The sequence below is a fragment of the Canis lupus genome, chromosome 14 (genome assembly GCF_011100685.1).
Source record: "Canis lupus familiaris isolate Mischka breed German Shepherd chromosome 14, alternate assembly UU_Cfam_GSD_1.0, whole genome shotgun sequence".
Taxonomy (NCBI): domain Eukaryota; kingdom Metazoa; phylum Chordata; class Mammalia; order Carnivora; family Canidae; genus Canis; species Canis lupus.
The window spans coordinates 39657785-39679021 of record NC_049235.1 but is presented as its reverse complement, the minus strand read 5'-3'; the positions used below and the strand labels follow the sequence as shown (position 1 = coordinate 39679021).

At 47.1% G+C, this 21237-nt stretch overlaps 1 protein-coding gene across 5 annotated transcripts in view; it reads right to left on the bottom strand.

Moving 5' to 3' along the window:
• The window catches only part of SNX10 (sorting nexin 10), a 74148-nt gene extending 54249 nt beyond the window's left edge, over positions 1 to 19899 (bottom strand). The window contains exon 1 of one of the 5 annotated variants that reach the window (XM_038557157.1): positions 19764 to 19899. The gene's annotated coding sequence lies outside the window, so the exon portion shown is untranslated. Of the gene's footprint in view, positions 1 to 18439; positions 18497 to 19763 lie in introns of those variants that run through there. The other 4 variants (XM_038557161.1, XM_038557158.1, XM_038557160.1 and 1 more) reach the window with 4 other exon arrangements.
• Between the last annotated feature and the right edge of the window lie 1338 nt (positions 19900 to 21237).

Below are 21237 nucleotides of genomic sequence, written 5' to 3'. Positions count from 1 at the left end.
TGCTGCACCAACCGAGCCAGCCAAGTACCCTGTTTTTTTTTTTTTTTTAATGTTTGAAGTAATCACTACACCCAATGTGGGGCTTGAACTCACACCCCTGATATCAAGAGACATGCTTTACCGACTGAGCCAGCCAGGCGCCCCTAAGCAAAATCTTGTAAGCAAACCATATAGCACCGTTCCATATTATAGTCACTCATAATATTAAAACGTAAAACAGTAGAAGTATTAAGTCCTTAACAAGAGTGGACTATATTTTGAGGTGCCTGGCTGGCTCAGTCAGTAGAGCATCATCCAACTCCTGATTCCAAGGTCATGAGCTCAAGCCCCATGTTGGGCGTAGGGCCTACTTAAAAAAAGAAAAAAAAAAAAAAAAAGATAGTATTTGAGAAGGGACTATATTTTGAAAACACATCCACAAGTGATTTTAGTCCAAGATAAAAAAGGAATAACTTTTTTAAAAAATTGCTACCTGTCAAAAAATCAGGTTTTATAAAGGGCTCAGGGCCTAATTATTAGTCTGATGACAGCTCAAACTTTGTAATGTTTTTTATTTTTATACCACAGGTGAACACTGAGCTCTATGAGGAGAGAGGAGGTGGAGACAATCCGGAGAGGGGAGTTTTGTTACAGAAATGCTCAGGAAAAAGAGGGGAGAAAACAAACTTAGCCACATTGTGTTGGCAAAGCCCCAAATTCATGAAAGCCCTACACAATTTAACCCTTTTTAAATATGCAATCTTTATAGGTATAGAATTCTTCTGAAAATTCTTTTCAGAGGGTCATAGATATAGCAGATCTTCCCGGGTGGCAAAACAATCTTGGAGAGACCAGCTAGGCAACCTCTTAGCCAAGAAAAGTACTGCAGGTGAGTGAAACAGCAGCCTTGGGGAGGAAAGACATCAGCTTACGGGTTCTAACACCATCAAGTATATGCTCGAAGAACCAATCCAGAGCACTGCTGTTCGATACAGTACTCATCATTAATACCATCCTAATACCACATCACAAACTTAAAAATTTGTTAAGGAGCACTTGGGTGGCTCATGGCTCAGTCAGTTAAACTTCTGACTCTTAATCTCAGCTCAAGTCTTGATCTCAGGGTTATGAGTTCAAACCCCATCCTGGGCTCCATGCTGGCCATGGAACCCACTTTAAATAAATAAATAAATAAATAAATAAATAAATAAATAAATAAATAAATAAATAAATAAATAAATATTGTTAAAAGGGTAGATCTCATACTAAGTGTTCTTACTATAATTAAAAAAAAAAAACCTTTTTTTTAATGATTAGATATCTGCTAAATGGTTTTCAGCTAGCCATACAGGAAGGACTGAGAAAGAGAAACTGCAGGATTCCCAAAAGATTGCAAACATGGGGCAGCCCCGGTGGCTCAGCGGTTTAGCGCCGCCTTCAGCCCAGGGTGTGATCCTGGAGACTGGGGATCGAGTCCCATGTAGGGCTCCCTGCATGGAGCCTGCTTCTCCCTCTGCCTGTGTCTCTGCCTCTCTCTGTGTCTCTCATGAATAAATAAATAAAATCTTTAAAAAAATAAAAAAAGGTTGCAAACAAAGATGTCCCTTCATGCCTCTTCTGTGAACCTGCACACACACGTGTGCACCCACACACAACTAGTTTTTTCCACCTTCTGCCAGTTAACGTCTACATCTTGATTCCCAGGTGTGCTTCATGCATCTTCTTCACAGAAATACCCCGCTCTTCCCTGAGAGGCAGCACCTTGCGTAAAAGAAAAAGAGGTTCTGTTTCCCACATCTGCTACCACTTGGGGTGGAGTCACCCCAAGCCTGTTCCCTAAGAAGAGGAAGCGATGTGAAGCTAAAATCATGATCTCAAGGGCCCCACATGAGCCCTCATATGAAAGCTTTAAGAACTACGTGTAGCCTTGCTTCGAATGAAGTAACCCACAGCCAGACCTATGCACAACTGTTAGCATCTTGAGCCTCCTCTGAATATAATTTTAAGCAACTCAAACCGCTTTATCACAATGGCCCTAAACCTCCAGTTACTCCTCCTGGCAACTCTAATAAAGTCAACAGGGACCAAAGCTTGCTTCTGTTTGCTGCAAAAGCCAAGTTCCTCTCTCCTCTCCTGCACATAGAACCGCAAAGGAAGTAGCCCTGTGTCCAGGGAGCACACCTGTGCACTCACCTGTCGGGAGGACAATGCTCCCCGATCTCATTCTGAGAAGACAGTGATGAGAAAGGCCAGGCGCCTGTCCAAACACCACTCACACGCCTGCTGAAAGCCCTGGCAGAGGCAGAGAGACCTCCGCTGTGTGATTAAGCGAAAGGAAAAGCAAAGCACTCACAGGTGTTTCCTCACCCGCCACCCAGAAACGCAGGAGACCCTGAGCCCTGACCCCTGCTTCACCAGAAGGCCTTTGTCTGGGTAAACTGAAGGCCGTCATTTCCAATGACAACTTGGCCCTGTCAAAGACATTACGACGTACCCATAAGCCACATATGTTTTTGTCTCTTGTTTGTGATCTGTCTCCACAAGAGTAGGGCAGGCACTGTGTTTTATCATGAGTCTATACCGGCTACTTGGCATAGTACCAGCCACTATCCAGGTACTCAAGGACTATGTGACGGATGAGTGAACAAATAAACGAATGAGTGATATCCTAGTCAAAACAATCCTGTGAGGCGGCGAAGGTATTACGGTCTCTGTTTCTCAAATGAGAAGAGATGCCTAATGGAGGTGATGACTTATCCAAGGATAGAGAGGCGTGGGCATTTCCTTACATGATCATAATAAATCCATTCACAAGCACCTACCTGTCCCTTTGCACAAGTTCACCTACCAGATAATGTAGCAGAGAAGAGGCCTTGAAAGACCAACACTCTAGCATCTAAATTTTGAGGGGGTTAAAGCAAAAGTGGGAGGGGCAGGAGGAGTCAAAAGCATGGAGGTCTGGGGGGATGGTTTGGAAGGACATGCTGAGGATCCCCTATTTCAGGGACAGCTCCCTGAGAGGCCCAGGGCATCCCAGAGTCAGTGAGAGGAACCTGAGCTGTGAGGAAAGAGGGATTTCCAAAAAGCAGAGAACACACAGGACCAAGCAGCTGGTCGGGAAAATTCAGATTCCCATTTCTGCTTAAGGGAAATGCCCTACCTCAGAATCATTCTCCCCAAGAACTCTGAAGGTTTTGGTGGCTCACCTGCTCAAGAACCAGCTCTACATGTTGAGAGGACACAGACCCCAAATGGCCAGAAGGGAGCTGACTTCTGAAAGACTAAAGGGATAGGCCGAGGCTCCCTCCTGGGCCCAGTCATTAGCCTGTGGGGACCTGCCGAAGCCACATTGGCCAGGTGTCTGCTCCTCTGTCTATGGGGACACAGAAGAGGCTGAAAGCTGGCTTTGAAGAAGTAGGTTGACTATGAGAATCCACACCTGAGAGCCAATGACAGATACTGGAGTGTTCTCTAGTGTTCTCTGAGCCCTGATGATCTAGTACTGATAAGATTGCCCCTGAATCCAAATCCTGCAGAGTGGCAGAGGGAGCACAGAGGGGAATGAAGACTGATCATCTTGGTTAGAGGTCAGACCGCCCATTGTGAGGGGATAGAAAAGACAAGGTAAGTGGGAAGAAGGCTCTGGAGTTAGGGCTCAGAAACCAAACCCACCTCCCTGCTTAAAGAAATCTGATCAGCACCCTTGCTGTACTCATTGTCATCCCACATGCCAAATCCTCCAGGGCACTAAGCGACTGCTCTTCAGCCAGGTGCCAAGGCCACCATCATCTCGCTCCATGCTCCTTAACAGCCTTATTGTCTGCTCCTTCTCCCCACTCAACTGGAAGCAGTGGGCTTGCTGTCCTCAGATGGCCCACCATCTCTCTCTCTGCCTACCTCTGCCTTCCCCATCCATTAGGGCAAAACATCAATAGTGAACACTTCTACAGCTTTTGGAATGGCCAGGACTATACTGCAAGCACTTGACACACATTAACTTACTGACAGGTGTGCAGCAGCCCTTGGAAGAGGCATTAGTATCCCCACTTTACAGATTAGAAAACCGAGGCACAGAGAGATGGACTGTCTCCAGGCCCCATAGCTAGGAAGAAGCAGAAACAAGACTCGGGCCCACAGTCAGGACCAGAGTCCTTCCCAACCAGCAAGCCGCACTGCCTCTCACAGCACAATCCAGGCCGCACATGCTCCCCAAGCCTTCCCCGACCCCTCGGTGGACAGCTCTTTGCAAATCTTCATGGCACTTTCCCCATTTGCATGGCATGATTATTGACTAGATTCTTGTCATTGCTTCCCTCCTAAATGAGAAACCCCGTGAGAGCAAGGCTTCAGAGTAATTTCCACATCATCTTTGTATTCATTTCCTATAGCTGCTGTTACAAATTGCCATCGATTCCGTGGCTTAAAACAACACAAATTTATTATAGTACACCTCCGCAGCTCCTCCAGAAATCCCACAGCGATCTCTCCTGGCTAAAATCAAGACATCTGTGGGGCTCTAAAGGGGAGCCTGTCCCCTTGCCTTTTCCAGCTTCTAGAGGCTGCCGGCACTCCTTGGCTCCCGGTTCCTTTCTCCATCCGCCAAGTCAGGCACATATCACCTTCTTCTGTGGGCACATCTCCCTCTGATCACAGCCAGGAAACGTTCCCTGCTTTTTAAGGTCCCATGTGATTAGATTGGGCCCACCTAGAAAACTAGGATAATCTTATCTCAAGACCCTTAACTTAATCTAAACATTCATCCTTCAAAGTAAGGAAACATGCACAGGTTCTGGGGATTAGAACATGGACATCCTTGGGGCCATTATTCTATCACAATCTTTGTGTACGTGTCTTGAACACAGTGTCCCCCTGACAAATATGAAACTGAATCCCCGCCAGACTTCAGCTGCACCAACCCGAATGCTTGGTTATACGGTCCTTCCCCTGCCTCTGATTGTAGCATACATTAGTCTTGTGTCCCCAAGTGGCCAGTAGCTCTTTGAAAGTGTCCCCCCATCATAGCCCCAAACTGTCAGTGGCAGACACATAAAGATGTTCAATAATCTGGGGATCAAACACACTGTTAATGAATCTACAAGAAGGTTCAATCCCTATCTCAACTATTTTATTTTCTATTTTTTGTTTCATAGTTGGTATTTATTAACTCTTAAAATATAATGCTTACTTCAAAATGTAAAAAAATAGAGATGCCTGGGTAGTTCAGCAGTCAAGCAACTGCCTTAAGCTCAGGGTGTGATCCCAGGATCCAGGTTCGAGTCCCACAGGCTCCCTGTGGGGAGCCTGCTTCTCCCTCTGCCTGTGTCTCTGCCTCCTTCTCTTTCTCTCATGAATAAATAAATAAATCTTTTTTAAAAAGTAAAAAATACAAAATGGTATAAAATAAAAACTCTTCCTCCTACCTCTTAGTCATTTTTTAGTATCCTTCTAGAGCTATTTTATGCATATGCAACACATACACATACTTATGATTGCCCCCCTTCCTTTTCTGTAAATGGTGGACTCACATATGACCCCTTCTATGCCTCACTCTTTACTTAACAATGTAGACTGCTCCACAGCTATCCACAGAGCATCCCTGTCTCTTTTCGTGGCTGTGTACTACTCCCTTGTGCAAATGCACCATAATTCATGTCCACCAGCTTCCACTTATAAACACTCTTGCTATTATAAAGAGTGAACATTGAATTTATCTGGAGGACAAAATTCTTTAAGTGAAATCTGAGTCAAGCCAGACCATGTGAATTATTAACTCTGATAGACACTGGCTCGGTGGCCCCTATGCAAACTAATACACATTCACCAACCCTGTATGTGTGAGTTCTGTTTTCCCACAGACTTCCTAACATGGATGGTTTTCAAAATGTTTTTCTCTTTGTCAATCCCAAATAAATGAAATGTGGTAATATTTCAGTGCAATCGAATTAGAATTCAAAAAATTACACGCGAGGTCAAGCATTTTTTATACATTTAGGAGCCACTAATTATTTTCTATGGATTGTTCATTCACAGCCTTTGACCATTTTCCTCACTGATTTGTAGGACTTCTTTATGTATTAGGAAAATAGTCCTTAATACATAACATGAAATGCAAGTATATTTTTCTAATATGTATTGTCTTTTGCTTCTGGGGGTTCTACGATGCCAACTGTTTTTAGGTAATGAATTTTATTGATCATTTCCTTATGGCTTCTAAGTTTTGCACCATACTTAGAAAGCCCATGCCTACTGCAAAGTTATAAAAACATTTTCCTTTGGATGTTTCCAGAAACCAATCATCCATAAGCAGTGAAAAGTTATCTTCTATGGTCATGAATTACATCGTGGCCATAATGTACACAAATAGAATTTAAGGGTTGTTTTTTTTTTAAGATTTTATTTATTTATTCATGACAGATACACAGAGGGAGGCAGAGACACAAGCAGAGGGAGAAGCAGGCTCCCTGCAGGAAGCCTGATGTGGGACTCGATCCCAGGACCCCGGGATCACACCCTGAGCCAAAGGCAGACACTCAACCACTCTGAGCCACCCAGGTGCCCCAGAATTTAAGGTTTTTAAAGTAACTTTTATTTTCTAATGTGCTCAGTTTGTAAAGCACTGTCCCACTGACAGCCAGTGAGGCAGGCAGCTTATCTGTCTCATTTTACGGAAGAGGATACCAACACCCAGAAAGGATAAATGACCACGAAAGCCATACCGTGTGGTCCAGACTCAAACCGAGGGCTCCTGAAGGCCAGAAGTTGTGCTCTCCTCTCCCCTATACCACCTCTCTTAACAAAGGAACATCTACATGCATTAAAAATGTTATTTTATATAAGGGATCCCTGGGTGGCTCAGCGGTTTAGCGTCTACCTTGGGCCCAGGGCCTGATCCTAGAGACCCGGGATTGGGTCCCACGTCGGGCTCCCTGCATGGAGCCTGCTTCTCCCTCTGCCTGTGTCTCTGTCTCTGTCTGTGTGTGTGTGTCTCTCATGAATAAATAAATAAAATCTTAAAAAAAAATCTTAAAGGACATCTCCAAAGTCATTTCTAAATAACTGCAAAAGTAAGTGAATAATAAACTTCCTATTTTAAAAAAAGTGCTTATTTAAGTGGGTCGCACAGTGATCCAATTAAACAGTGACTCATCCTCAAATGCCCGTGCCAATGTTCTCACCAACTGTCAGAGTTCCATGTTCTATAGTGTGCCTATATAACCTCACAAATTTAATTGAAAAAAAAAAAAAAAAGAGACGTAGAAGTTCCCAAGAGGGGCACCTGGTGGCTCAGTGGGCTCTGCCTTTGGCTCCGGTCATGATCTCAGGGTCTTAGTGATGTAGGAACAAAATAGGGGCAGGCAGGGCTAGGCAGGAAAAAAGAAGGGAAAGGCCCCAGAGTCAGGCTCCTACCCCAAGAAAACAGAGATAAGACAGTAAAAACAAAAAAAATAAAATAAATCTGGCTCACTAGCTCCAAAATGTTAGGGAGTATCCTTCTTTTAATGACTACTAAGCAATCACAGAAACCCCAATGTAGGAAATGTTATAGAGGAGATACTAACCTGAGAGAAGGGAACACTTGGTTTGGGCTCATGACATTTACAAAAAAAATCTTGTTGGCTATTATGATAGTTGTAAGTATACCATGTTTCTTCCAAATATCCACCCTGATATCAATTAGAAATTTGCCAAGTACCCTGGTCAGTTTCCTATAAAAGATAGACCATAAAAAGCCCCTGCTGGCAACCCTGTCGGGACGCCTCTCATTTTTTAGTTTTCTCTGTATCTCTGCTTAATATTAACTTCAATCGCTTTGCTCACTCTGGGGTCCCTGAGATTCATTCTTCAGCTGCGTGAGACAAGAACCAAGCTCTCCCGTATCAGTAGGATGGAGCCCAGGTCGGGTTCTCTGCTCAGAGGGGAGTCTGCTTCTCCCTCTCCCACACCCGGGCTCATGCTTGCTCTCTCTCTCAAGTAAATAAAATCTGAAAGAAAGAAAAAGAGAGAGAGAGAGAGAGGAAGAAGAAAAGAAGAAAGAAAGAAAGAAAGAAAGAAAGAAAAGAAGAAAGAAGAAAGACAGAAATAAGAAAGAAGAAAAAAGAATAAAGACCTAAGCAAAAAAGCAGACCCATCAAGAAAGCAAACAAGACAAGAACAAACGACGACCCCCCGCCACGACCTGCACCGCCACGACCAGACACCACGCCAAACGAAACACAACGCAACCCCCCCAACCCGAAAAAAAAAGAAAAAAGAAAAGAAAAAGAAAGTGAGAGAGAGAGAAAGAAAAAGAAATGAGAGAAAAAAGATAAGCTCCCAAGATTCCACGGCTACTGAATGGATCACAATGAGCAGCACTTCTCATTTTGGGGAAGGGGAGAAAGTGAGGAGTATCCCAATCATGGGGGGCTCTTTTCAACTTTCACATACCCCTCAGCCTTCCCCATCACCAACCCAACAGGCTCACCCCAGAAGGTCACTGCATGCCCCCTCAAGTGCACTGATGATAGAAAGTTTTTGAAAACCACTGTTTCAGAGGACAGGGTCTGTATCTGCACAACCCCTATAAAGCACACTCCTCTGGTTCTCCAACCAACCCCTCGTCTCAGCTCCTCTGCACACTCATGGTGTCTAGCTGCCCTACAGGTCAGTTCTGAAACTCCCACCTCAGGCCCTTTGTGCCTCTTGTTCCCTCTAATGTCCCCCTTGCCCCCCTTCCCCAGCTACATCCCCTCCAATCCACCAGGGTGGCTCCTTCCCCTCCTGCAGGTCTTGATTTAAATACCTCCTCGGAAGGGCCTCCCCTGACCACCCACTAGAGCAGACTCCCCCAGTAATGCTCTACTCTTTTATTTCTCCTTAGAATTTATCACAGTCTGTATTATTTTGTCTATTAATCTATTCTGTTGTTTATTATCTGTCCTTTCAAAGGTCCCAGGAGGGCAGGGACCTTGTCCAAATTATTCAATGCTTTATAACCCAAGTACTTAGCAGAGTGCCTGGCATATAGTAAGTGCCCAATAAATATTGGGTGAATTAAATTTGATTGAATTAGTCCCAACTAATTTTCTCCACATCTGCATCGCCATCAGGTTTCCAAGCAGGCCAACCTCGTGGGCTGGGAGGAGGGGCCCCGAGAATAAGGCGCCTGCCTCTCCTGCCAGCCCTCTTCTCACTCGTGGTTCACCATTCACCTTGGGAGAAAAGAAAGCTTTTAGCCAGCAACAGCCCAGAGGGAATGTCTTCAAGACCACATGTCTTCCTCTCTTGTTTTCTGTCTTCCTCCTGACCTAACTCCACTGGACAGCAGAGGATGAAAATGGGGAATAACGTTAGTTATGCCACTAATAATCAGAAATGGTAATCAAAGTAACAACAGCAGATTGCTAACTATGTGCCAGACACTGTGAGGAGCTTGTAACATGAATGATCTAATCCTCAAGATAGCCAAGTATCATTACTTCAGTTTTACAAATAAGGAAACTGTGCCCAAGGTCATGTGGCTACTAAGTGAAGGAGCCAGGATCCAAACCTAGGTAACCAGCCTTCCCCCAACTCACCACACACTACCCCCTACGCCCAGCATGGCATCCCTGCTACATCCTTAGAAATAAATGCTTAAAAGATAGCAACCAGGACAGTCTGGGTGGCTCTGCGGTTTAGCGTCACCTTCAGCCCAGGGTGTGATCCTGAGGACCCAGGATCGAGTCCCACGTCGGGCTCCCTGCATGAAGCCTGCTTCTCCCTCTGCCTGTGTCTCTGCCTATCTCTCTCTGTGTGTGTCTCTCATGAATTAAAAAAAAAAAAAAAGATAGCAACCAGTCTCAAATGCTTTAGAGAGGTGAGGTGGGGGCAGAGTTCTGTCTGTATATGAACCTGGGAAACCAGCAACCAAGCATCTAGACATGCCTTTCTCATCCTCAGAAAGGAGTTATACTGAGAGAAGGGTAGTACATTCCCATGACAGAGCTCTTTAGTGCCAATGGCTATAAAGGACCCTCTAAGAATAGAGGACAATGACAATTCAATTCAGTAAGTAATTACTGAGCACCTACTGTGTGATACTTCTAGGTCTGGTCCTGGTGAGGGGTATTTTTTTTTTAATGGTTAAGTTACACTCTCCGAGTTCTATGACCTAAGGATGGCCAGACACAGATATGAAACAGTTCACTTGTAATGCAAAGCTCACTGTATGTGAAAAAAGAAAAGTAGTACTAAGAACAAGGCTATAGGAAGAATGGAGAGGGAGAGGCTTTGTGGAGAAGGTAGGGCTTGATGAGGCTTCAATATTTGCATTAGGACAAGCACAGAAAACAGGACCAGGTGATTAAGAAGCAGTACCACTTTTGGAGATCTAAGGCCCAGTCCCCCAGGAGTGGAGAAGCTGTGTTGGTAGAAGAGTTCAAGGGAGTGTCTAGAAGGGCTCCAATGGGCATCTAGGATGGGAAAGTCCCTGCAGGATAAGAGGAGGAATTTGAACTTCGACCCTGCTGGAAGGTAGAGAGGAATGAATTGCCATGATACGATCACTAGGATACATTTGGGGATGGGGTGGAGGATGGATTGACAGGGAGAGACATTACAGGCAGGGAGCTTCATCAGGGGGGTGCTAGGATGCTCCAGCCAGCAGGAGAGATCATGGACTGAAGGTGGGCAGGGGCGATGGAAAAGCACTTGAAAGTAACAAAAAGCAGACACAGAGGGTGTTGGGGACAGTGAAACTATTCTGTAGGATACGGGAATGGTGGACACACGTCAGACCTTTGTCAAAACCCAAAGAGTGTACAACACCGTGAATGAACCTTGATGTAAAGCATAGACTTTGGGGGCACTTGGGTGGCTCAGGTCATGATCCCAGGGTCCTGGGATCAAGTTCCGCATCAGGTTCCCTGCAGGAAGCCTGCTTCTTTTTTTTTTTTAATTTTTTAAAATTTATTTATTTATGATAGTCACAGAGAAAGAGAGAGAGAGAGAGAGAGAGAGAGGCAGAGACACAGGCAGAGGGAGAAGCAGGCTCCATGCACCAGGAACCCGATGTGGGATTCGATCCCGGGTCTCCAGGATTGCGCCCTGGGCCAAAGGCAGGCGCCAAACCGCTGTGCCACCCAGGGATCCCTGGAAGCCTGCTTCTCCCTCTGCCTGTCTCTCCCTCTCTGTGTCCCTCATGAATAAATAAATTAAATCTTAAAAAAAAAAAAAAAAAGTGTGGACTCTGGGTGATAATGGGGGAGGTGAGGCAGGCAGTATATAGGATCTCTCTGTGCTCTCCCCCAGTTCTGCTGTGAACCTAAAACTGCTCTTTAAAAAAAATCTATTTAAAAATATGTATCTAGTGAGAAAAACTTAGACAAGAGCATGATAGGGAAAAGAGAGTCAAGGATGACTCACTAGCCAGGTGACTGGAAAAAGACTGGTCACCAGCAGAAAAGAAGAAGTCAGCAAGGGGGCGCCTGTTTTCAGAGCTGAGAGAAAGATGAGGTCGGGTGGGACCACGCTGACATGCTGGAGGACGTCCACAAAGAACAACAAAACCACCTCAGGCCTCTGGAGAACAGTAGGGACAGAGAAAGGATGCAGGAAGGCAAATGAGAGCCAACAGTGAGCATTCAATGTTGCTCTTTCAAACCGAGTGACAAATTCCCTTTCAAAAAGGAAAAGCGTTGCAACACACTGGAAACTGTGTTTTGGTGTCTTCACCACGCTGGCCACCTCTGGCGCAAAGAAGCGCAGCCTGACAACACCAGCTCAGTCACTTGTGAGAAGAGTCGTGACCTTCTGGTCAAGTTCAAATCTGCCCAAAGTGACATCAGTCCAGGTATGAAGAAGTGGCAAGTAAGGTGAGGGCCACGCAAGAAGGGAGACTTCACATGTAAGCAAGACTTCACGGACTCCCCCTAAGAGGAGTTGGAAGGGCCTGGTGTATGGGAAAGCAGAGCTGCTGTGAATTCCCGTGCTGCTCTTGGTCAAGGGAAAGTATTTAACCTTCTGGTGACTTCGCTTCCCTCATCTGTAAAAAGGGGGACACCTGCCCACTTCATGAATCTGCTGCAAAGACCGAAGGAGCCAACGTGGAGGCGTGTGTGCCTAGGGCTCACTGTGGCAGCCACTGTCACCGTTCGCTACTGGCCTTCCTGGACTCTTCCAAGACCCCTGAGGGAAAATCCTGAGGTCTCTTCCTCAGGGTCACAGAGCATTTGCTCCTTTAAAAACTGTTCTCTTGGGACGCCTGGGTGGCTCAGTGGTTGAGTGTCTGCCTTTGGCTCAGGATGTGATCCCGAGGTCCTGGGATCGAGTCCCGCACGGGGAGCCTGCTTCTCCCTCTGCCTGTGTCTCAGCCTCTCTCTCTCTGTCTCTCATGAATAAATAAATAAAATCTTTAAAAATAATAATAATGAAATAAAAACTGTTCTCTTCAAGTACCTGTTTTGTCAGATGGAACAGTAACATTTTAGAGGCAGAAAATTTTAGATCTATACGCTCTGAAACTCAGCCCACATGTGTGCAACACGTCCCTTGACCATGGCCTGCAGCCAGTCATTTCCCCAGGGATATCCAGTGCCTGACCCTGATCAAAAAAGGTGAAGATAAGCCATATAGAGAGTCCTTTTTAATGTGGATAGAATACCAAAGTTATTATTCCTTATTGGTCAAAGCACTGACTGCAATCCAAGGGCATCTGATGTGTGTTTGTTTACAACCAGTGTAGCAAAATTCTCAAAACAGAGGTCACAGTTTTTCAAGGTTTCTCAACTGTGAGGGAAATGAGCTAACTAAAACAAAAAAACAAAAAAAAACAAACCCTGCATCCGGTCTGCGTTTCCTTGTAAATCATTGCATTGATTTCCTGGCATAGGAACTTACATGTGTGTTTGAGCAGAAGGTAGCCCAGATTCTGGGGGTCTGGTCATCCAGAGGTAGCTGATAATAAGCCTCTGTGTCTCCTGCTCTGAGATACCAGAACCTGGAGCTATGATCACACCACCCCCAAACCAGCCAGAGACCTGGGGCTGCTGCAAGGACAACTGCCTTCTCCCCTTTTTACCTTCCTCCCCAGATCTTCCAAATGCTACTCTACTATATGGAGAACTACTGTGATGGTAAGAAAAGGGAAGAAAATTGCCAGGCAATAGAAAACTCTTCTTTGCGTGTTTGTATTTCTAATTCTTAAGGAGCCCAGGTCTCCAACATACAAAGCAGCTTGTTGTGCTCTGCGCTTTGAACTGTCTGGGTTCATAAGTCTGAGGAAGGAACTGGGGAGTAGCCATAGTCATAGAGGGAAAAGCCTGGAACTCAGAGGTAAGTGAGGCGGGAGGGAGGGGCAGGGCTCAGAGCAGAGAGAGGGTAGGTTAGGAGCCCCAAGGGCTGACTTCTCCCTAACCTAGTTAAGTCTACTGAGCCAGCAACGTACACGGTGGCACAGATCACTCCATCAGTACATCAGCGCTGACACCAAGGTAGAGCAGAGACAGCAGGGGAGCCCTCACCCACTCGCACCCTAGGGTGCACCCACTTGCAGAAAACCTGAGAGGACTTTGGAACTCCTTGGGCCGTGGGCTTGTGGGTTCTCACCAAGGTTTGTTAGTTTTCTAAGAAACAGGAGGCCCCCCAGATGCCACTTGGGTTAAAAGAGAATGTGCCTTTCTTCCCCTAAAACTAATTAAACAGCCTGATTATCCTGCTTAACATCAAACCACCACAGGAACGCATCCCAAAGCAAAGAATGAAGGGACATCCACCCCGACTTTGCTTGCACTCCACAGGTCTTATGTGGCACCCAGCTTCTCTCAGTGAAAGGTGGTAAACTGGGACAGACCCAACAAGCAGGAGTGGACAATGCCTCTCCAGAGGCACCCCGACCTCTTTGAAATTAGTCCTCAAAACGTCAAGCTCTTGTAGTGTGACCCCACCCTGACCCTCTCCCACCCACCCTATACTCATGGCCCTGCCACCAGTCTCAGCCACTTGCAGGGACCATCCAGTCCACCCTGTGGGGCTGGGCAAATCAAGGGGATGACAGGTTGCAATGTATATTCTTAAAAAGATTGCTCTGGGGGCACCTGGGTGGCTCTGTCATTTAAGCATCCAACTCTTGGCTCAGGTCCCAATCTCATGGCTCCTCGGGCTCCATGCTCAGTGAGAGTCTGCTTGGATATTCTCTCCCCCTGCCCTTTCCCATACCACTCCCCCTTCTAATAAATCTTTAAAGAAAAAAAGATTACTATTGGGGCACCTGGGTGGTTCAGTCAGTTAAGCATCTGCCTTTGGCTCAGGTCGTGATCCTAGGTTCCTGGGATCAAGCACCACATCAGGCTCCCTGCTGAGGGGACCCTGCTTCTCCATCTGCCCCTACCCTTGCTTGTGCTCTCTCTCTTTCAAATAAATAAATAAAACCTTAAAAAAAACTACTCTGGCTGATTTGGGAAACTAGATTGTGTGGAGAGCAGAGTGGAACAAGAGATGGGATCAGAAGCTGAGACGAACGTGCATGACGGCAGCCTGAGCTCAGGGGGACCTGGGGCAAGGAACTGAGCACAAGTAGATGGGAAAATCAGCCACTGAACTGGCTCAGAGATGGGGTGAGGAAATGGCTCCCCGAGCTAGCCTGGACAAATGGACGGATGGCAGTAATAGTATCTTCAGATGGGCAAGGGAGGAGGCTGACAGGTTGGGTGAGACTGGAGAGCAGAGGAGGGATGACCAACAAGTTAAAGAAGCTCCAGTTTCTGAGGTCACAATCTGCACAGACACCTCCATGGTCCTGTATTGCATTTTGCATTCAAAATGCTGTGTTCTCCTTCTTAAAGAGGGCCCCCAAACTGCCTAAGTGTTAGGCCCTACAAAACTGGGGAGGGGATGATCAATACTGCTGGGCAGGTTAATTAAAATGTGCATGACACATCCAAGGAGTCAGATTCAATGTCAACTGCATCATCCTGGAGCTCACAAGAGAGCCAGACATCCAGGAATTAGTGGTTTAAAATCACGGAAATGAATAAAACTGGCTTGTCCAGTGTTTGTCACTGCATCTGGATCACATGGGAATCAAGATACGGATTCTCAGGTCTCATTCCAGATCCACTGGACTATTTGGAGATATGGCCCAGAAATCTGTTTTAACAAGTTTCCCAGATCATTCTTATGCACAAAAACATCTGAAAATGGCAGATCTCAGGAGAAAATGTGGAGAAACAAAAGAGGACCCAGGATGGGCCGAGGAGCCGCCAAATGGAGGGGACAGTGGGCACAGATCATTTATCTGGTTATTAATAAACTTAAACATTTTCATATTACAAATGTGAATTATCTATTAATAGCCTTTGCCCATATTTCTATCAGATTTTCTTTTTTCTATTGATTTCCAAGACTCTATGCCTGTTATCTGTCTTGCAAGTATTGGCTTTACTAACTTGTCATCTGCCTTTCAACTTTGTTTATGACATCTTTTTTCTTACAGAAGTATAATGTTTCATAACATTAAATCAATATTTTCCTTTATGGTTTCTGAGTTTTATTAAAGTCGTCAAACTCCAATAAATAACTCCAAAGTTATTTTTAAAAACCATCCTAGGGGCAGCCCTGGTGGCTCAGCAGTTTAGCACCACCTTCAGCCCAGGGCATGATCCTGGAGACCCGGGATCGAGTCCCATGGAGCCTGCTTCTCCCTCTGCCTGTGGCTCTGCCTCTCTCTCTCTCTCTCTCTCTCTCTCATGAATAAATAAATAAAATATTTTTAAAAACCCATCTCATCTACGTATGTATTTTAATGTCTGTAATTCGGTTTTGACATTTAACCTTTAAATGGAATTCCTGTATTTTTATGAATGGGGTAAGGCAACCGTCTCAACAGACTTAACCATAGTCATTTCTGACATACCTTCAATTCCTGTCTTCACAACACAACCATTTCTGGACTCCCCATCCCTGGTCCCGTAGGCTACATTTTGAAATCTGGGTGAACAATTCATTTCAGAATGTACTGCCTCCCAGGACAAAGCTACTTTTCCAGGTAAACTTCATCAGTCTGTAAAAATTAAAGTTAAAGGGTTGGCTTAAACTAATAAAGATCTCAAGACCTTTCAGTCTTGCTTAGTCATTGGAGCATCAGCCTTGGGCCAGAGGATGGCCTTACTTCCTAGTGACTCACATGCTACACAGAAATCTCAGACTTCATGGAATTTTGAATTTACAAACCTCGCAAGAAAAATGCTCTGACACTACAATTTGGCCCAGAGGCCCACACAGCCTCTTTGTGACTCAACTGATGTGTGTTCTGAACCTTGCCCCATTTTCTCCCCAGTTTTTATGCTCCCGGCTCATACCTTTCAGAGCTGCTGATGCCCTTCCTGAGTCACAGTAAAGTGGTTCAGCTAATAAAGTGACATGCCAAAGGATGTTGTATTTTGAGAGGCACTTCCAGAAAGATGTGCTGGCCTCACATACTGCGGCAACCCAGCAGGAGAGGAGGGAGTCTTTTGGCATCTCATAATTTCTTCACCTGGCACCACTTACTTATTCCAAAGGGAAACAAGTGAGTGTGAGGGGTAGAAGAGCCCAGCAGACCTGGGTTTTAGCCCCCTTTCCATTTCTAATTAGCTGTGTAGTTCAGATTAAGTTACTCTGCCTCTACAAAGGGCCTTTGCTGCCTCATTCATAAAATGAGATTATTGGAATAGAATGATCATTTCTAACCTTGCTTTCCACCACAGGTGACCCTTTAAGAATCGGAAGCAAGCTGTGCACTCAGAATAATGCCCCTTTGCACTTGAGTATAAAATCAGACATTTTCAGGGGACTCATAGATCCCCTAAAGCCTGTATCTGTATTCCTAGGCTCAAGATCACGGAGACCTACCACAAGCTGTTAAAAATAACAGAGAATACAACAAATATATACAGAATCACAAAACTTGAAGTGAAGTTGAATCATTTGCAAAACTGGGAGCATCTCCTCTGCAGATACTGGGAGGAGGGAGGAGTTAGTTAGGGAAAAATAAATCAAAGTGCCATTAAGACTTGCCCTTGGGGAGCCTGGGTGGCTCAGTGGTTGAGCATATGCCTTTGGCTCAGGGCATGATCCCTGGGGTCCTTGGATCCAGTCCCGCATCGGGCTCCCTGCAGGGAACCTGCCTCTCCCTCTGCCTATGTCTTTGCCTCTCTTTCTGTGTCTCTCATGAATAAATAAAATCTTAAAAAAAAAAAAAAAAAAAAAAAAAAGACTTGCTTTGATTGAAGCCTGACTCAGCCTTTTCACATACATTTACAGGGGACTAGTTGAGAGCACCCATTCCAGAACCAGGCTGCCCAGTTCAAATCTTGGCCCCATCACTAACTAGTTGTCTGCCCTGGACTCTGTGCCACAGTTTCTTCATCTGTAATAAAAAAAAAAAAAAGAAAGAAAGAAAAAAGGAGGGTGAGGGGTAGAGGTTGTACCAATCTCAAGGACTGTTAATAATATACATAGGGTATTGAAACAGGGCCTGGCCTATAGTGAGCCCTAAGTAACTATCAGCTATTACAGAAAGGTGGCACACATTTGCTGAGTGGTTAAAACTGTGAGCTGTGAAGTTTAGGGAAGTCTTAAATATCTTGATGCCTTAGTTTCCCCCAAATGTAAATAGGATCTGCTTCATAAGCTTTTTGTGGGGATTAATGAGGCTGTCACATAAAAACTCTCACCATGCCTACCATGTAGTAAATGCTCAATAAATGTCAGCTATTGCTATTAACAATTCTGGGAGGGAAAGGTGATCATTACCTGTTTTTAAATTTCCGGATAAAGGCTAAGTTAGACAGTGTGCCCTGCCGATATAGTACCTCAGCTAGCAAATGACTGTGTCAAGACTTCAACTCTGATGAGTCTGAAACCACAATTTGTAATCACAAACCTGTACTATCTCTTATTTGAACAGGGCTAAGAGAGCATAAATGCTGATTCATACTTACTACTTACCAAGAGAAAGAACAGAGGTGGGCGGTAACAGTCTAAAATTAGGGGTATCCTCCACAGAGGTCAACCCTGACTTTGACAAAAAGCCCTTCTTGCCACTCTCCAAAATGAAAGACTACAGAGGCTGGACCCCAGTCTCAGCCAGTTCTAAGCTTTTCGCAAGTGGTTGTTAAACCACAGCAATGACACCAAAAGAGGAAAAAAGAAGCCATTTCCTACAATAGCTTCACTAACAAAGTGAACCTTTTTAAAACGAAAATAGAGATCCTAAGGCTGAAAAAAAGATATCAAGACTGCTCTGAAGCCACGTGAAAACTGCCATCTAGAACACAAACGTCAGTCTTGCACTAATACATTTTTATTTAGCAGAGAATGACAGTTTATATCTACTTTGGGGACATCAAGCTCCAGGAGGCCTTCCCCTAAGTAGAAGAAGAGGAAGTTCTCCCCACAGCCAAGAGTGGCCCGAAGAAAAGTGCAGTGCGAAGCAAGGACCCCTGGTGAGGGGCCGCCTCACCTGAGCAGGTGGGTAGGTCCCCAGGCTTCCCACACCAATTTCCTCACCCGGGAGCCGGGATGGTCGGCACTGGGACCTTGTGAAATGGGCGGCAGAAGAAACAGGATGATCAGCTCAATAGAAGTCGGTGCTCATCACGTTGCTTCCCTTCTTCATACACTGACTTCTAAAGGGGATTTCATTTTTGGACCTTTATCCAGAGCATCCCCAGTGGTCCGTCTTACGTCTACCGCTGCTCGGAACAAAAGAGGCCCGAGGAAGAGCCAGCCCTGGAAGCGACTGGCACAAGGGCAGGCGCCCTCCCCTCCCGTGCCCAGCGCCTCCCTCCCGCGGCTCCCGCTGGCTCTCCCCGGCCTCCCCCCCACCCCTGCCGGGCGCAGCAGCCCCGGGGGAGGCCAGCGAGCTCTGCACTCCGACCCGCCCCTGCCCGAGCCCGCGCCCCCACCCCCGCGCCCCACCCCAGGGTGGCAGTCAGATGCCCCCTGCAATCTAGGCCTGTCTCTGCTTCCATCTGGGCTGAAAGTCTCCCCCCACCCCTCCCCGGGCCTTAGTTTCCCCGTCCTTAAAACGGAAGATTTGAAGGAGGTCACGTGAAAGCCTCGATCCTGCTCCAAATGTCCAATTCCATCCTTCTTACAAGTAAACGTGTCTTGCAAGGAGCAGACGCCCTTCCCTTCGGGCGGGACGGGTTGCCCCGCGGGCCGGTGCCCACTGCCCACAATAACCCGCGTAACCTCACACAAGTACGACGCATCAGAACTGAAAAACAGGCTGTTGCTTTCCCGCGGCACCAAAGCTGCTCATCATCACCATCATCATCACCATCATCACCATCACCACCATCACCACCATCACCATCATCACCAGTCAACGTGGGTTTTCGGTCGGGCCTCTTCCCTCAATCCCGCAATCCCAAACCCCCGCCTACCCTTCCCGATTTCTAAACTCAGAGCCACCCCTTTGGTGGGTTTTAACAAGAAAAAAACAAACCCACCCCACCCGGCCTGGTGTAAGGTGTCCGAGCACTTTTTCTGGCACCCCGGCTCCCGCCTCCGCCCACCCTCTCCCCGGGGTCCCTGGACGCTCCGGAGCGGTAACGCTCCAAGCCCCCGCCGGCCGGCGACCGAGCCGACCACGTCTTCCTCCCCCCACATCCCTGCCGGGAAGGCGGCAGCTCCCGCTGCGATCCCGGGCGCCCCAAGCTCTTCCCAGCCCGCAGGCAGCGGCTCCGGGGGGGTGTGATGGGGGCGCAGCGGGCCCCCCTGGAGAGACGAGCGCGGCGGGCTCGCCGCGGTGCCCACCCCGCAGGGCTCCTGCCACTTACGGCTCCTCCGCGCAGGGCCGAGCCGGCGGACTCTGCTGACTCAAAGGCGCGGCGGCGGCGGCCACGAGCGCCCAGGAGCGCCCCCGAGCGCAGCCCCGCGCGCCCCGCGCACGTAGCGGCCCCGCGCCCGCGCTCGGCGCCCGCAGACCTCGTGGGGCCGCCCGGCCGCCCGCTTCCGCCGCCCCGGCCGCCGCCGCACCGCCCCGCGCAGCGCAGGTGCAGCCCCGCGCCGCCCGCGAGCCCCGCCCTCCCGCCGCCGAAGGCCCGCAGGGGCTGCCGCGAGCGCGGCGGCCGCCGGGGGGCGCCCCGGAGCCCGGATTCCGCGCCCCCTCCGCGCGTCCCCCAAAGCCCGCGAGGGAGCGGCATCCTCCCGCATCGCCGCCTGCCTGCCGCCGGGAGCCTCCTAACCCCGCCCCCTTAGTGACCCGGGGGCCTGATGCCCGGGGAGAGAGACGGGTGGATAGATCTGGGACCAACTAGAAAGGTGCACCCTAGGCGGTGGCCCCTATGGGGGTGTTCGCTGTAAAATTCTTTCAGCTTTGCTGTATGTTTGAAATTTTTCGTTAATAAAACTTCTAGGGGGCAAGAAATGAGATGTGCCAAAGGGGCCCGAATCAGGAAACCATCTCCCAAATGGCACCCTGGGCTGAGTGTGGCCCACCTGTTCGCTTGGGAAACCCCCAGAATCGCTTAAACAGCACCTGGATGACCACGGGCCAGAATGCTAACGTAGCTTCATACATCATTTTTACAAGCACGAATTTTCCCGAGCGACACAGCCGGCTGCAGATTATCATTCAGGGCCATTTCAGGCCCACTAGAAAAATGTGCGTATCTGTCCTCCACACCTAAACTGACTCGGCATAACAAAACTTCTAAATCTACAATGTTAGCGTATTAACGTCCTGGATCCTGAACATGCATGCACTGGTGTTGACAAAATTTAACAGAGTAAATTTTAAAGATTTTCTTGGCTTTATTCACCGATTCACAAATCGGGCTGCATCCCAACTAGCAGCTAGAAAGGAGCTCTGAGGAGCTATACCCTATGAAAGATTTTGTAGGCAGAAGGGAGCAGGACAAGTTATGGGAACAAAAAGCAGGTTGGTTGTGCACGGGTTATTTCCCTTTAGGGCTTAGCAGGGGCCTCTCAAGCAGAGTCCCTAGCCGGTGCTAACCAGATTATTCCTGATTGACTGGTTTAAGATTACATTTCTGGGAGACAGCAGAACTGTAAGGAGGTCTCAGTTTGGTGGTGTGGGGCTTACCATAACTGACTCCATCTGGGGCCTGTGTCTTGTTTTTAACATCGCTATTTAACTTCTAAAAATCGCACACAAGTCATAATACACAGTGAGTGTAAACATGATCGCTTTTGAAAATCAAATTAAAGTGTATGTTTCAAATTCTTGTTCCTCTGCCCCACAAAAGCATTGACTGGAAAACAAAATGCAGTGTATGTCTAAGATCCCAA